This window comes from Oratosquilla oratoria, unplaced genomic scaffold (assembly GCF_046742065.1).
Source record: "Oratosquilla oratoria isolate Oo_2021 unplaced genomic scaffold, ASM4674206v1 SCAFFOLD129, whole genome shotgun sequence".
In the NCBI taxonomy this organism is placed as follows: Eukaryota; Metazoa; Arthropoda; class Malacostraca; order Stomatopoda; family Squillidae; genus Oratosquilla; species Oratosquilla oratoria.
The window spans coordinates 383,276-397,222 of record NW_027467485.1 but is presented as its reverse complement, the minus strand read 5'-3'; the positions used below and the strand labels follow the sequence as shown (position 1 = coordinate 397,222).

General features: G+C 44.3%; 1 protein-coding gene across 8 annotated transcripts in view; it reads left to right on the top strand.

The window, feature by feature from the left end:
• Positions 1-13,947, top strand: part of LOC143022627 (uncharacterized) — a 179,800-nt gene that overhangs the window by 22,342 nt on the left and 143,511 nt on the right. For 3 of the 8 annotated variants that reach the window (XR_012966105.1, XR_012966104.1, XR_012966106.1), the window contains exons 1-2: positions 2,519-2,609; positions 5,289-5,373. The exons of 3 other annotated variants lie outside the window; for them this stretch is intronic. The gene's annotated coding sequence lies outside the window, so the exon portion shown is untranslated. Of the gene's footprint in view, positions 1-2,518; positions 2,610-5,288; positions 5,374-13,947 lie in introns of those variants that run through there. 2 more of the 8 variants (XM_076180935.1, XM_076180931.1) reach the window with 1 other exon arrangement.

Below are 13,947 nucleotides of genomic sequence, written 5' to 3'. Positions count from 1 at the left end.
TGCTCTCGCCCTGCCCTGCCCTCCCCTCCCCTGCCCTTGCTCTCGGCTGCCTTGCCCTCCCCTCCCCTGCCCTTGCTCTCGCCCTGCCCTCCCCTCCCCTGCCCTTGCTCTCGCCCTCCCCTGCCCTCCCCTCCCCTCCCCTTGCTCTCGCCCTGCCCTGCCCTCCCCTCCCCTCCCCTTGCTCTTGCCCTGCCCTCCCCTCCCCTCCCCTCCCCTTGCTCACGTCCTGCCCTGCCCTCCCCTCCCCTTGATCTCGCCCTACCCTGCCTTCCCCTCCCCTCGCTCTCGTCCTGCCCTACCCTCCCCTCCCCTCCCCTTGCTCTCGCCCTGCCCTGCCCTCCCCTCCTCTCCCCTTGCTCTCGCCCTGCCCTGCCCTTCTCTCCCTTCCCTGCCCTCCTCTCCCTTCCCCTTGCTCTCGCCCTGCCCTCCCCTCCCCTCCCCTCCCCTTGCTCTCGTCCTGCCCTCCCCTCCCCTCCCCTTGCTCTCGTTCTGCCCTCCCCTCCCCTCCCTCCCCTCCCCTCGCTCTCGTCCTGCCCTCCCCTCCCCTCCCCTCCCCTTGCTCTCGTCCTGCCCTGCCCTGCCCTCCTCTCCTCCCCTTCCCTTGCTCTCGCCCTGCCCTCCCCTCCCCTTGCTCTTGCCCTGCCCTCCCCTCCCCTCCCCTTGCTCGCGCCCTGCCCTCCCCTTGCTCGCGCCCTGCCCTCCCCTCCCCTCCCCTTGCTCGCGCCCTGCCCTCCCCTCCCCTCCCCTCCCCTTGCTCGTGCCCTGCCCTCCCCTTGCTCGTGCCCTGCCCTCCCCTTGCTCGTGCCCTGCCCTCCCCTCCCTTCCCTCGTGCCCTGCCCTCCCCTCCCCTCCCCTTGCTCGTGCCCTGCCCTCCCCTCCCCTCCCCTCCCCTCCCCTCCCCTTGCTCTCACCCTGCCCTCCCCACCCCTTGCTCTCACCCTGCCCTCCCCTGCCTTCTCTCGCCTGCCCTCCCTCCCCTGCCCTTGCTCTCGCCCTGCCCTCCCCTCCCCTGCCCTTGCTCTCGCCCTGCCCTGCCCTCCCCTGCCCTTGCTCTCGCCCTGCCCTGCCCTGCCCTCCCCTTGCTCTCGCCCTGCCCTCTCCTGCCCTGCCCTCCCCTCCCCTTGCTCTCGCCCTGCCCTGCCCTCCCCTCCCCTGCCCTTGCCCTTGCTCTCGCCCTGCCTTGCCCTCCCCTCCCCTGCCCTTGCTCTCGCCCTGCCCTTGCTCTCGCCCTCCCCTCCCCTTGCCTGCCCTTGCTCTCGCCCTCCCCTCCCCTCCCCCTCCCCTTGCTCTCGCCTGCTCCCTCCCCTCCCCTCCCCTCCTTGCTCTTGCCCTGCCCTCCCCCTCCCCTTGCACTGCCCTCCCCTCCCCTCCCCTTGTTCTCGCCCTGCCCTGCCCTCCCCTCCCCTTGATATCGCCTTTCCCTGCCCTCCCCTCCCCTCCCCTTGCTCTCGTCCTGCCCTGCCCTCCCCTCCCCTCCCCTTGCTCTCGCCCTGCCCTCCCCTCCTCTCCCCTTGCTCTCGCCGTGCCCTGCCCTTCTCTCCCTTCCCCTTGCTCTCGCCGTGCCCTGCCCTCCTCTCCCTTCCCCTTGCTCTCGCCCTGCCCTCCCCTCCCCTTGCTCTCGTCCTGCCCTCCCCTCCCCTCCCCTCCCCTCCCCTTGCTCTCGTCCTGCCCTCCCCTCCCCTCCCTTGCTCTCGTCCTGCCCTCCCCTCCCCTCCCCTTGCTCTCGTCCTGCCCTGCCCTGCCCCTGCCCTGCCCTTCCCTTCCCTTGCTCGTGCCCTGCCCTCCCCTCCCCTCCCCTTGCTCGTGCCCTGCCCTCCCCTCCCCTTGCTCGTGCCCTGCCCTCCCCTCCCCTCCCCTTGCTCGTGCCCTGCCCTCCCCTCCCCTCCCCTCCCCTCCCCTTGCTCGTGCCCTGCCCTCCCCTCCCCTTGCTCGTGCCCTGCCCTCCCCTCCCCTTGCCAGTGAGAAGGTATAAATGAAAAAAACCCGACAAAATGGTCTCCTAATGTTACATAAAGGTTTTTTCCTCTCCCTCTCTCTGTCCTCTCTCCCCCCTCTGTCCTCCGACCGGTAAGGGGATCCGTGGAGACCATAATCCAATAAATATTTTCTACCATACTCCAAATTCTCGGCATTACACGGCGAGCTATCAAGGTGTGACAGTTTTTGATCATATCAACATTATTTCCTACGTTGTTAATGATGGTTACAATCGAAAGATGGTTCTGGGTTCACGTGGCGACGCTTTAATTGTGGACGCCGGATATGAGCTTGGTGGACGCTACAGGTGCACATGTGCCTTGCGGCCTCAACACTCCCAAAATTGGCCAAGTTTTTTATACTAAATTTATAGTCTTGTATGGTCTCCTCAACTTCACCTGCTAGGGCTTGTTTTTTAAGTTGCGCATTTTTGTGAACGAGCCTAAATTCGAAATGAGGATTGCTAAAAACGCGCACCTACGAAAAATCGAAGTTCAAATTTTGCTTGTCTTAGTGACGATGTTTACCACAAACAGAAGCCGAACATGGTATTCATCGAGCAAGCAAACCTCGTTCCAGGGCAACTGCATAAAAAGGCGGAAACTGTTTTCTCCCACTTGTTAAGGAGACGGGTAGGTCTTTCGATATTCACATGTTAAATGCTCACAGCCCATTTGTAAACTCATTCCTTTGAAAAAGCATACCTGCAAAAATAGTCAGGAATAAACTCAAGACTAAGACTCCTGTGTTTCGTACTCTGCTTACGTCAACCTGTCAGAATGTCTCAACATATACCGTATATCCACTGCTCGGCACAGCATGTGGTTACCAATAGTCGTGCAGAAGTTGGATACTGCATATATACACCCAGGGCCCTCGCATGTGGGGGGGGGGGGTTGCAATTTAGTCTGTACACGCCGCCTACAAGGCTGACATTTATGATAAAACAAGGTCAAAGGAGCCCTGAATATTTGACTGTATTATATGAATTTTGCATTGGAATAAACAGTGAAGTAGCCAGAAAATGAAGGCATAGAAATCACTCCCACCCATTCCATCCCCTACATACTCCACTCCCCTCTACCCTCTTCCCTCCCTCTTATTTTGGCACCTCCTGGATGACAGGTCATCCCTGCATTTTGTCCTCTGCCCTGGGTCAGAAGCGGTGTTGCAAGACGCAACACATCCACAGCAGGGCCGCTTTATTAAATCTGTAAACCCCTCTCATCCCCTCATGAAGAAAATACTGGGAGAAATCCCTCCAGGCTGCGCCAATTTATTTTTCATAATTCCTCACCCCCCCATCCCCCACCACACTCCCCCTGGTGCATCACAGCATCATCTATACAACCATTCTTCATTCACCCCTATCTGTCCTCTCCTGTCTTTCTTCAATAGATGTTACCCTTTCTCAGTGCCCCTTTTACCCCATCCATCCATCTCCTAAGTCAACCCTTTGTTTACTCCTTCCACCTCTGCCTTCCACACCTTTTACTAGTCTTTCTTCAATCATGCTTTTCATGTTTCCAAACCATCTCAATACTTTCATCAACCTTATCTCCCAATACCCTTTCCACCCCTGTTCTCCTTGCCTCATTTCTCTATCTAGCTTAGTAACCCCTATCATACTTAACGGGCATTTCATCTCGCATTCAAACTCCTCTTCCTCTTATGTTCCAAGTTTGTCCCATACAGTGCTGTTAGCACAGTCAATCATGCACTCCTCTTAGCATCCATTCCCAAATGTCTATCTCTCGTTACACTTTTTAATCCCCCCAAGGCATTTACTCGCTACTTTCAATCTACATTATACCTCCACTTCTCGCTTTCCCACCACATTCGCACTGAAGTATCTAGAACTATCCACTTCCAGTCTTACTCGGTACTCTCTCCCAGTCTGCTGCCACTCCTTGTACATATCATCACCTTACTTTTATCCACATTTTTCTTGCACTTCTTCCACACACCTTCCCAAACTGTCACTAACTTCCTCAATACCTCCTGATCGTGGTACAAGCAGTTGTTGGAGAACAACTGGTTTATCTCTCACTTTTCTCAATTTTCTTTAACCATCTCCAATCCCTGACCCACGACCCTTGCTCTCGCACCACCCCATCCATGTATAAATTGAAGAGCCAGGGCAACATAACACATCCTACCTTTACCTCAAACAACTCAGTTTCTAATCCTAACACAAGCTCTACTATTGTAAAAACTCTGGACTGCTCTTTCCTGCTCTAGCTTTCCTCCTATTCCATATATCTGCAATACATCCCACAGTGCCTTCCTGTCTACCCTTTCATAAACCTTTTCCAAATCCATAAAAGCCCATAATACATCCTTACCTTTTCCTATAGCTTTCTCACATATCTTACCACAAAAATCTGATCTACGCAACCTCCTACCTGTCCTAAACACACTGTTCCTCACCAGTTACTCCCGTTCCTCTACTAATCCACTTGATCAAGACCCTCCCATAAGCCTTGCCAACTACTTAAAAAGCTGATCCCTCTGAAACTATTACTCACACTTTTCACCTTGTAAAGTGGAACTATACAGGCACTCCTCCAGTCCTCCAGCACACTACCCTCTCCTAAACATTAACCTCACCAGCCAGTCCATCACTGTACTTCCTTTTTTCAGACATTCTGCATGGCATCAATCCAACCCAGGTGCCTTACCTGCTCTCATCTTAACTGCCTTCACTTCATCTTTCCTTATTTCTCCATTTCCCTTGCTCATCATGGTCATTTTCTTAGCGCTTCCCACTACAACTACCTTTCCCTATCTATCCTCCTTCACATTTAGCAGCCCCCTAAAATACTCTGCCCACCTTCCTCTTGCTGCCTTCTCTTCCATTATCATCTCTACATCTACACCTTTTACTTTTTCTCTACTTAATTTGCCTTTCTTCAGTTTCATTCCCAAACATTTTTTATTACTTAAAAGATTTTATCATACTCTTATCCCATTTCACATCAGCCTCCTTTATCTTGTTTTATTTTTTACTTTGTACCTCTCATGTGATTCCCTTGCACTAATTTATTACTGTAGTTATATTATGGTGAGCTATGGGTTTCACATCCTGGAAAAGTAGTGTGCCAGGCTTTGCACATTTGCCAAAGTGGTCCCTGACCTAGGCTTTGCCCGGGAATCTTTATCATAGAAATTACATAGGACTAAGAATGACTGGTCATTGATTGCAAGAATTGTATGAAGATTCCTAGCTTGCATTGCATGGATTCGGTAGATTTAACAGTTGCATGATGCTCTTTGTAAGTAAATGTAAATAACAATTGCATTTATTGCAGGTAAGGAGAGTGCCTCGATCTTCTGAACGAGTGGAGGTTACCAGTGTGCATTTACAGAGGATTGAGAGGAGGCTGTAGTTCATAAGTAAAGTGCATTTACAGTTATGACCACCTTGAATTGGTTTATGCTATGTAAAGTTTTGACTTTTGTGCTGCATTTATTATGCCTTTATAAATGAAAGGTATTATTTTTTCTGGAAATTTCTCCCAAAAATGCAAACCCTAAAGGTACATCAGTATTAACTGGTTACAATTGGAATTTAGTTAATGTAGACAAGTGTTTGGATCTGTGCTGGCACCAATAATGTTTGCTATCTATATGAATGACATGGATGAGGACGTGAACTGCTACATGAGCTTCTTTGCCGATGACGCCAAACTGCTAAGGAAAATAGAAACTGATGAGGACTGTGAAGCACTGCAAGAAGACCTAAATAGGGTATGGAACTGGAGTCAGAAATGGGAAGTGGACTTTAATACGAAGAAGTGTAGCATAATGGAGTTTGGAAAAAGCAAAAACAGAATATCAGGAAAATATACAATTGGAACCAAAGAAGTAAAGAAAGTAGGATCCGAAAAAGATTTGGGAGTAATTATCACGAACGACTTGTCCTATGATATACAGATTAACAAAATTGTCGGGGAGACTTACAACTTGCTAAGATCAATAAAAGTGGCGTTTACATACTTGGACGAAGACATGATGAAAAAAATATTGGTTACATTGATAAGGCCTAGATTAGAGTATGCAGCGACATTGTGGTCCCCCAGTACCAAAAAGAATATAAAGAAAATAGAAAGAATCCAAAGAGCAGCTACAAAAATGGCACCTGCACTTGCAAACCTATCATACGAAGAGAGATTGGCTAAACTGGAGTTACCGACACTGGAGCAAAGAAGAGAGAGAGGTGACCTATTGACCATCTACAGAATCATGAAAGGCACAGAGGTACTCGATAGTGAGAACTTACTTAACTGGGACAAAAGAAACACAAGAGGACATGGAAAGAAAATAAAAAAAACATAGCTATAGAAGAGAACTGAAGAAAAACAGTTTTCCTCATAGAGTTTTGGACACTTGGAACAAACTGGACAATGAAATAGTATGCGCAAAAACCATTCATGAGTTTAAAAACAAACTAGACACTGCAAGATACAAAGGCGGGACAACACGAGCATAGCTCCCCTTCCCGCAAAATACAACTAGGTAAATACATTAGTTGGAGGTGGAGAAAAACTGTGGGTTCTTCTCTTTATTCTGTTGCCTCAGTCACTGGTGCTTTCCACCAAAGCCAGTGATGGTGTGTGGCAGTTGCCAACAGTATAATTACTTTACAGTTGTATACATATTAACCCATTTAAGCCGAAAAAAAATGAAAGTAAGAATTTGATGTTGCCGCTTTGATATATGCATAATGTGAACCTAAACTGCAAACATATGATGAAAATTACTCCATATGTACAATGGTTCTCATTTTATTGACGAAAATGTGTTGTTGCGCAAACGCAATGAGCAGCGTTTCGACTGCAGTACATGTTGCGTAAGAAGAATTTTAAGAATTATGTATAAAACTCACTTTTGATACATAATTAGAATTTCCTGACTAAAAAGGAAGCCTTGAATTTCTTTATTATAAACTAAAGGAAACCAAAGAATACAGCCCTTAGAGATAATACAGCTCTCGAAGTGGAGAAATGAGGTGCATGTGATAATAAAAAAGAAAAATCATGATAAAGAAATAGTACAACCTATCTTAGATATATTTTCACAGGATTCTCCTGGCCTACATGGTATGGTACTGCACTGAACACTTTTGATGCAGGTATACTTTACATTTCTGGCATATGAATACAGTCTGACTGTTACACAACCTGCAACGACAGCGTTTTGGAGGATCCGATTTCACGATGTGATGCCCAACATTATCATAGCGCATTTGTGCCGATACACCTGCAACACTGAGAACTGGTCGTGATCTTCCTGGATTATTTGGCTTTTTGCCGTGATTCTGTATCCATTCAGTAGCAGCAGCACGTATGAATGATAACATATCCTCTTTGTAACCTCCTTCTCTTGCAAAAATCCAGGCATTGTTTACACATACTGTAAACAAGTATGTGACAATTGGAAAGTACCAGTTTTTCCCACGAATTGAAGGCCTGTACTGAGCAATATTTTGATCTACCCTATCAACACCACCCATTTTCCGATTATACTGATGGATGGCATTTGGCATCAAAACATTCATACGTTTCTTCTGAGAAGCAACATAGCGTTCAGCCTTCATTAGTGGTGATACTCCATACTCAGATGATGCAATTGTTACAATGCCATTTTCTTTTCCAGCGTGCTGCAATTATCCCTGATTCAGCATCACAAAAATGTTCTTCAGTTCCCCTAGGTAATTTCATAAACTTTGCAGGATTTGTAAATGGGCATTTTTCGATTCGGTTTTTTCTTAGTGTGCCAGTAGCATCATGACCCATGCTCTTGATTTTTTCTACAAGTTTGAGGGATGTAAAGAAGTTATCAAAGTAAAGGGATAACTTCTTTGTTGGATAACGTTTTTCTATCACATCCAAAACATCAAGTACAACTTTTCCACCAAGTCCATAAGATGCATTAGCCTTATCCTTTGCACCATCTTTGCCTTGGTAAACAGATATATAAAAAACATAGCCATTTGGATCAGCTGCAACCCATGCTTTATAACCCCATCGTACAGGTTTTCCCCTGATGAACTGTTTTGTGGGATACCGACCAAAATAAGGTATCATTGACTCATCAATGGATATATTTATTGGCCCAAATACTTCCCCGTACTTGAGAAAGTTGCCATTCAGGATTTTCATGAGGGGAGAAACTTTGCCATACTTGTCATTTTTGGGAAGCTTTGTGTTGTCTGCAGCATGAAAATATTTCATGATCTCATCAAAGCGATCGCTGCGCATGGAGTCAGCAATAAGCTCATTATACACGTCTGGTTGTCTCTGCCAATACAGTCTGTGACGTGGAACGCAACAGTAGCCTGACACTAACAAAATTCCTATGAAGGTTTTCATTTCATCACTTGTCAGCGTAAATGAATGTTTACCATTCTGTACTGCATAGCTTACAGTTTGTTTCACAAGGTGATCAATAGCTAATACATCCAAGAAAAGCTCAAGGGTCTCACTAGGCTTATGTGGAATGTCAGCAATTGATGGTTTATATGGATCCTGTGCTTTCCATTTTCTGAGTTTTATGATTTTCTTTTTCTGGGATGCTTGTCTTTCAGCATTTTCATCTACATCATCTTGCGACACTGTGGAATCCAACACTGCAAAAGCAGTTAGCTGTGTTCTGGGAAGATTAGAGATATCCATGCTTTCTTCTTCGCCAGAATCTTCATCTGTCACAGCACCATCATTTGCAGGCATAATGTAAACGTCATGTGTTTCAGTTTGTTTTACCATTCCATTGGATTCATCTTCATCACTAATTTCACTCTCGTCAGACATAGTAGGTCTCTCTAGCTCGTCTAAGATCTCGTTCAAATTTATTTTTCTGAAAAAATAATAATATTGGAATTTATATATCGTAAAATGTTTGTAAACGATATGTATGCTTTCAACAAACAAGTTAGGCTACACAGATGTATTCATTCACTGCAATTATATGCACAAAAAAAAAATATGCTTTACAAAATAACTACTTCAATGAAGAGGCCGGTGCCGATAGTTGCGTTAGCGCAACTTTTTCTTTATAAAGTTTTTACACAACTGCCATCAGTATACTATCAAAGAAAATATGGTTCAAAAGTGTTGTCATGAAAAGAAACATAGAAGATTCTTATGAAATAGATATGAACAAATCCCCGATGATAGTTTTCCTTACTCACCTCCTTTTTGATGAAGACATTGTATTTCAGAAAATGGAGCTTCTTTCACTTGCTTTTCCCCTCAAATAATGAGACGTGTGACATCATATGAACCTTCCACTGGGAGTTCTGGGTGTCTACTGGTATCGGAAGCAGCTACAGGATACAACATGCCGTTCTATCGGTGTAGCTCGACATCATGTTGTAGCTTGTTTCATGTTGCGTTGACGCAACGAGCGGCGTAAATGGGTTAAGTTTTTCAAATCATTACATTATAGAACAGCATGGTCAATACTTATTTTAGCTCTATACTTCTCTACACAAAGTAGTGAATTGCATTAACTGTTATATGGCAATATTGTATGGTTGAATCTGCCAGTTTGAGATGCAAGTGTCTTGGCGGTTGGACTCGCAGGTCATTCAAGCCAATTTGGCAGGTTACATAACAGTAGGTTCTGTTGAAGGCTTGCCACTACTACCAGGATCTGATGTAAAGTAGCTAATGCATGAGTGTATGCAAGCACAAAAGTATATATCTTTCTTGCAACAAGATAAATAAACATGGATTTGAGCAGTTTCATCATAGGAAAATACTGTAAAATTTACTTAATCATAAGAACATGGAGAAGTAGATGTATTCATTCACCTGGGCAAGATGCAATCTTGTGAAAGGGTGGTTCGCCTGCAAAGGTTGTGATAGGGGAGAGGAGTAGAGGGAAGTTGTTTTGGTAAAGTCTTAGTAGGGGTAGTACCAACTCATGATGGAACGTTTTATGTTAAGGCCATGAGGAACTCTTGATATCTGCATCACTCATAAGATCATGCAACTTAGTGCTTTGATTTTATTATTACTCCTGTCCAATGATATGAATCCAGTGAAATTAGAGTAGAGCTTTGAGGTGGGGGTGTGGTAGTGTGTAAACAATGTCTGAAAGTTCTAAAGTACAATTTCTCACTAAATGGTTGTGCAGATGCACCATATCCTTGGTGAGAGTGAATATTTTGGATTTTTTTTTTTTTTATACATACATACATATACCAAGGCTTTTTCCCCCTTCCAAGGGAGGTAGCCAAAAAGGGAAAGGCATAAAAACACTCCCACCCATTTCATCCCTAAATACACTCCACACCCCTCCCACCCTTCCTCTCATCTGAGCACCTCCTGGATGACGGGTCATCCCTGCACCCTGCCCACCGCCCTGGGTCAGAAGCAGTGTCGCAAGACACAGTACATCCACAGCGAGGCCGCTTCATTTAATCGGCGACCCCCCCTCTCCGTCCCCCTTTGCATATAAGGCGAGGACGGGGAGAAATCCCTTCGGGCTGCGTCAAAATTTACTCACACATACTACCCCACCCCCCACTTCCCCGCCCATTCCTCCTCATGCAGTCACAACATCATCCATATACAACCATTCTCCACTCACCTCTGTCTTCCGTCCTCTCCCTTCCTTCCTCAACAGACATTCCCCTCTTCCCCAAAGCCCCCTTCACCCCATCCATCCACCTCATCCTAGGACGTCCCCTCATGTTCACTCCCTCCACATCTGCCTTCCATACCTCTTTTACTAGTCTTTCTTCACTCATTCTTTCCATGTGTCCAAACCATCCTAATATTCTTTCATCAACCCTATCTCCCAAATCCTTTTTCACCCCTGTTCTCCTCCTCACCTCCTCATTTCTCACTCTATCTAGCCTAGTAACCCCCACCATACTTCTCAGACACCTCATCTCAAACACATTCAAACTCCTTCTCTCTTCTTCTCTTATGTTCCACGTACAGAGAAGAATGACCAAAATGATACAAGGACTCGGAAATTTGCCTTACGAAGAGAGGCTTAGGCACCTAAACTTACACTCTCTGGAAAGACGCCGAGTGCGGGGTGATCTAATAGAAGTGTTCAAGTGGATCAAAGGCTATAACAAGGGTGATGCAAACAAGGTCATCATAATAAAACAACAGGGCAGGACTCGCAGTAATGGGTATAAACTGGACAAATTTAGATTTAAGAAGGAAATAGGCAAGAAATGGTTTACAAATAGGGTGGTCGATGAATGGAATAAACTTAGTAACCACGTAGTAAGCGCTGAAACTATCAGTTGTTTTAAAAAACGATTAGACAACTTTATGGATGGGGACGACAGGTGGTGATGGATACGGAGCTGCCTAGTGTAGGCCTTATGGTCTTTTGCAGTCTCCTTTATTTCTTATGTTCTTATGTTCTTATGTGTTCTGCCCCATACAAGACTTTAAATTTGCTACTTTGACCTTGACATAATCCTTGAAATTGTAGATGGAAGTTAATTCTGAAACCAGGTCATGTAGTCTTTTTGTCAGAGCCAAAGAGGACAAATTGAGGTGACTCAGATTTACCTAGTTGTATTATACGGGAAGGGAGCTATGCTTCTGGTGCCGTCTTTGTATCTCTTGGCATAGTTTTTTCTTAATCTTGTAGTGTTTGCACACTGTCTAATTTGTTCGAAGTACCTATCACTGTGTGGGAAGATTTTTCTTTCTTAAGATCTCTTCTGTAATTATCTTTTAGTTTCTATTTTTCTTGTTTCTCCATTGACCCATTCAATAAATTATTCTTATCTAAGATTTCCATTCCCTTCATAATTCTATTGGTAGTAAGTCTCCTCTTTCCCTTTGTTCCAGAGTTGGTCATTCTAATTTGGACAGTCTTTGTTCATATGTCATTTTGGAAAGAGTTGGTGCCAGATGTATACACCACTATTAACTAGTACAAAGATATAGTCAAAATAACAAAGAATTTACAGTATTTAATCACAGTAACACCCCAATTGATCCTGAAGTAAATTTTTACTCAAAGTTAACAAAAGATTGCGATTACCACTGTGATACACAATTTGACAGTTTCATGATATTAACTGTTTTGTCCAAGAAAGTTTATTTGACTTACCAAAGAGGGTCTATCATTAGTATTGGGGTTCTCTAAATGTCAATTCCGTAAGGGAATGCATCCCTTTGCATTATGCCCATTGAATAATTAAAAGTGGCTTTAAAAGGTCGGCATTAACTTCTTAAAGACAGCTTAAAAGATCAAGGAAGTATGATGTAAAAGTTTGCTGTAAGAAGAAAACTTTAAGACTTCAACTATTTGCTAAACTCGTTGTGGATAGTACTTCCTCTGAAATTGTTTGAGAAGCTTTACTTTCAGTGGCCTGTATTGTTTTTCTTTAGAGTATCTGTCCATCCTATAGGTCTCTCGATTTTCCTATCCAAGCCATGTCCTTCCGCTTGTAATTCTTTCAGAATTTCCTTGGCGATGTTTCTCCTTTTCCCTTGGATACCTAGGTACACCAATGCATCTTTTTTTATCCACTGTGTCCCTAACTAATGTGGTGCAATGCATATGCACATACTAGTCTTGTGGGTGAGAGTCGGTAGATGTAGGTAGAAAGGACACTGCATTGTTCTTGAAGTTCTCCAACAATAACTTCTCCCGCAGTTTAGAAAACTGGTAATAGTGGAATTGGTCAGTAGTTGTTATAGCTAGATTTGTTGCCTGATTTAGATACTGGAACTACTTTTGCTGATTTCATAGCATCTGAGAATAATCCTTGCTCAAATGACTAGTTGCATATTGCTAAAAAATGATTTTTTATGTTTGGCATGATTTGCTCTGCGAGGCTCATTGATTCCTAGATAATCAAGCGATTTCTTGCTTTGCATTGGTTTAATGGTATTCATAAGCTCGTTGTCGGTGACTGGCAATAAAAAAGTTACCGATTCGTTGTTTCATAAGTCTCAAGTTTGATTAGTTTTTGTTTGCTTCGCAAGTTTAGGTCCTATGTAGGAGAGGAAATCCAATTAATTTGCTGTATCTTTTTTTGTTTTGCCTTTTTTAAATAAGGTCTTTGTATTCATTGTGATTTCTACTTTTTGGCCTAGCTAAGTTATCACTTCCCATCTTTTTTATATTACCTTAATTATTTTCAGAGTATCTTGGTGTTTTTTCTCGCAATTCTGTAGGATTGTTGTCCGTTTTTGTAAATTTTGATTTCGTCAGTCGTGGACTTGCTTTTAATGAAATTCTTGTAGAGTTGGTTTCTCTTTCGACATGCATCCTTAAGGCTGTTAGTATATTTTCTCTCTCTCTCTCTTTCTCTTTCTCTCTCTCTCTCTCTCTCTCTCTCTCTCTCCCTCTCTCTCTCTCTCCATTTCTCTCTCGGTGTATGATTGATTGGCATTTTCTGACTTGTAAACCAGATTACAGTTTTCTTTATTCAAGCACCTGATTTTGCAATACTTTTGTCATCTATTTTATGTTTTATTATAATTTCTGGTTTTGATTTGCGATGGGTTTCTATTAGGTTAATTGTGAATACAGGCAGGTGATCACTTAACCCATTAAACTCTGATGACAAGATTCTTGTCATTTGGTCAAATAAAACAAAAAATCATAAAACCCCAAAACACGTAAATGCTCGTCCTCTTCAGTTTCTTGGCGTTCTTCAGCACATGTACTTTAGTCTTCCTTGATATGAAAATGACAATCGCATTCTGGGTACCATCCTGTCGTAGTTTTCCTAGTGTGTGACAAGCCAAAATGTGTCTGATCTGTATTCCTTTGTTACTCAGTTTCAATCACTTGATTCTCCACAATATTTCATCCACTGTTGTCCACACTAAAGTCAGAATCACCTTTCACTATCTGAATATGACTTCACAACCTTTAATCTATTAATAATGATGTCCTCTTTCTCATGTATTGTTCAAATTGTCCACTCAAGCTTGAAGGGTTTCCACTGTCTATCTAAAGTCCGATATCTCC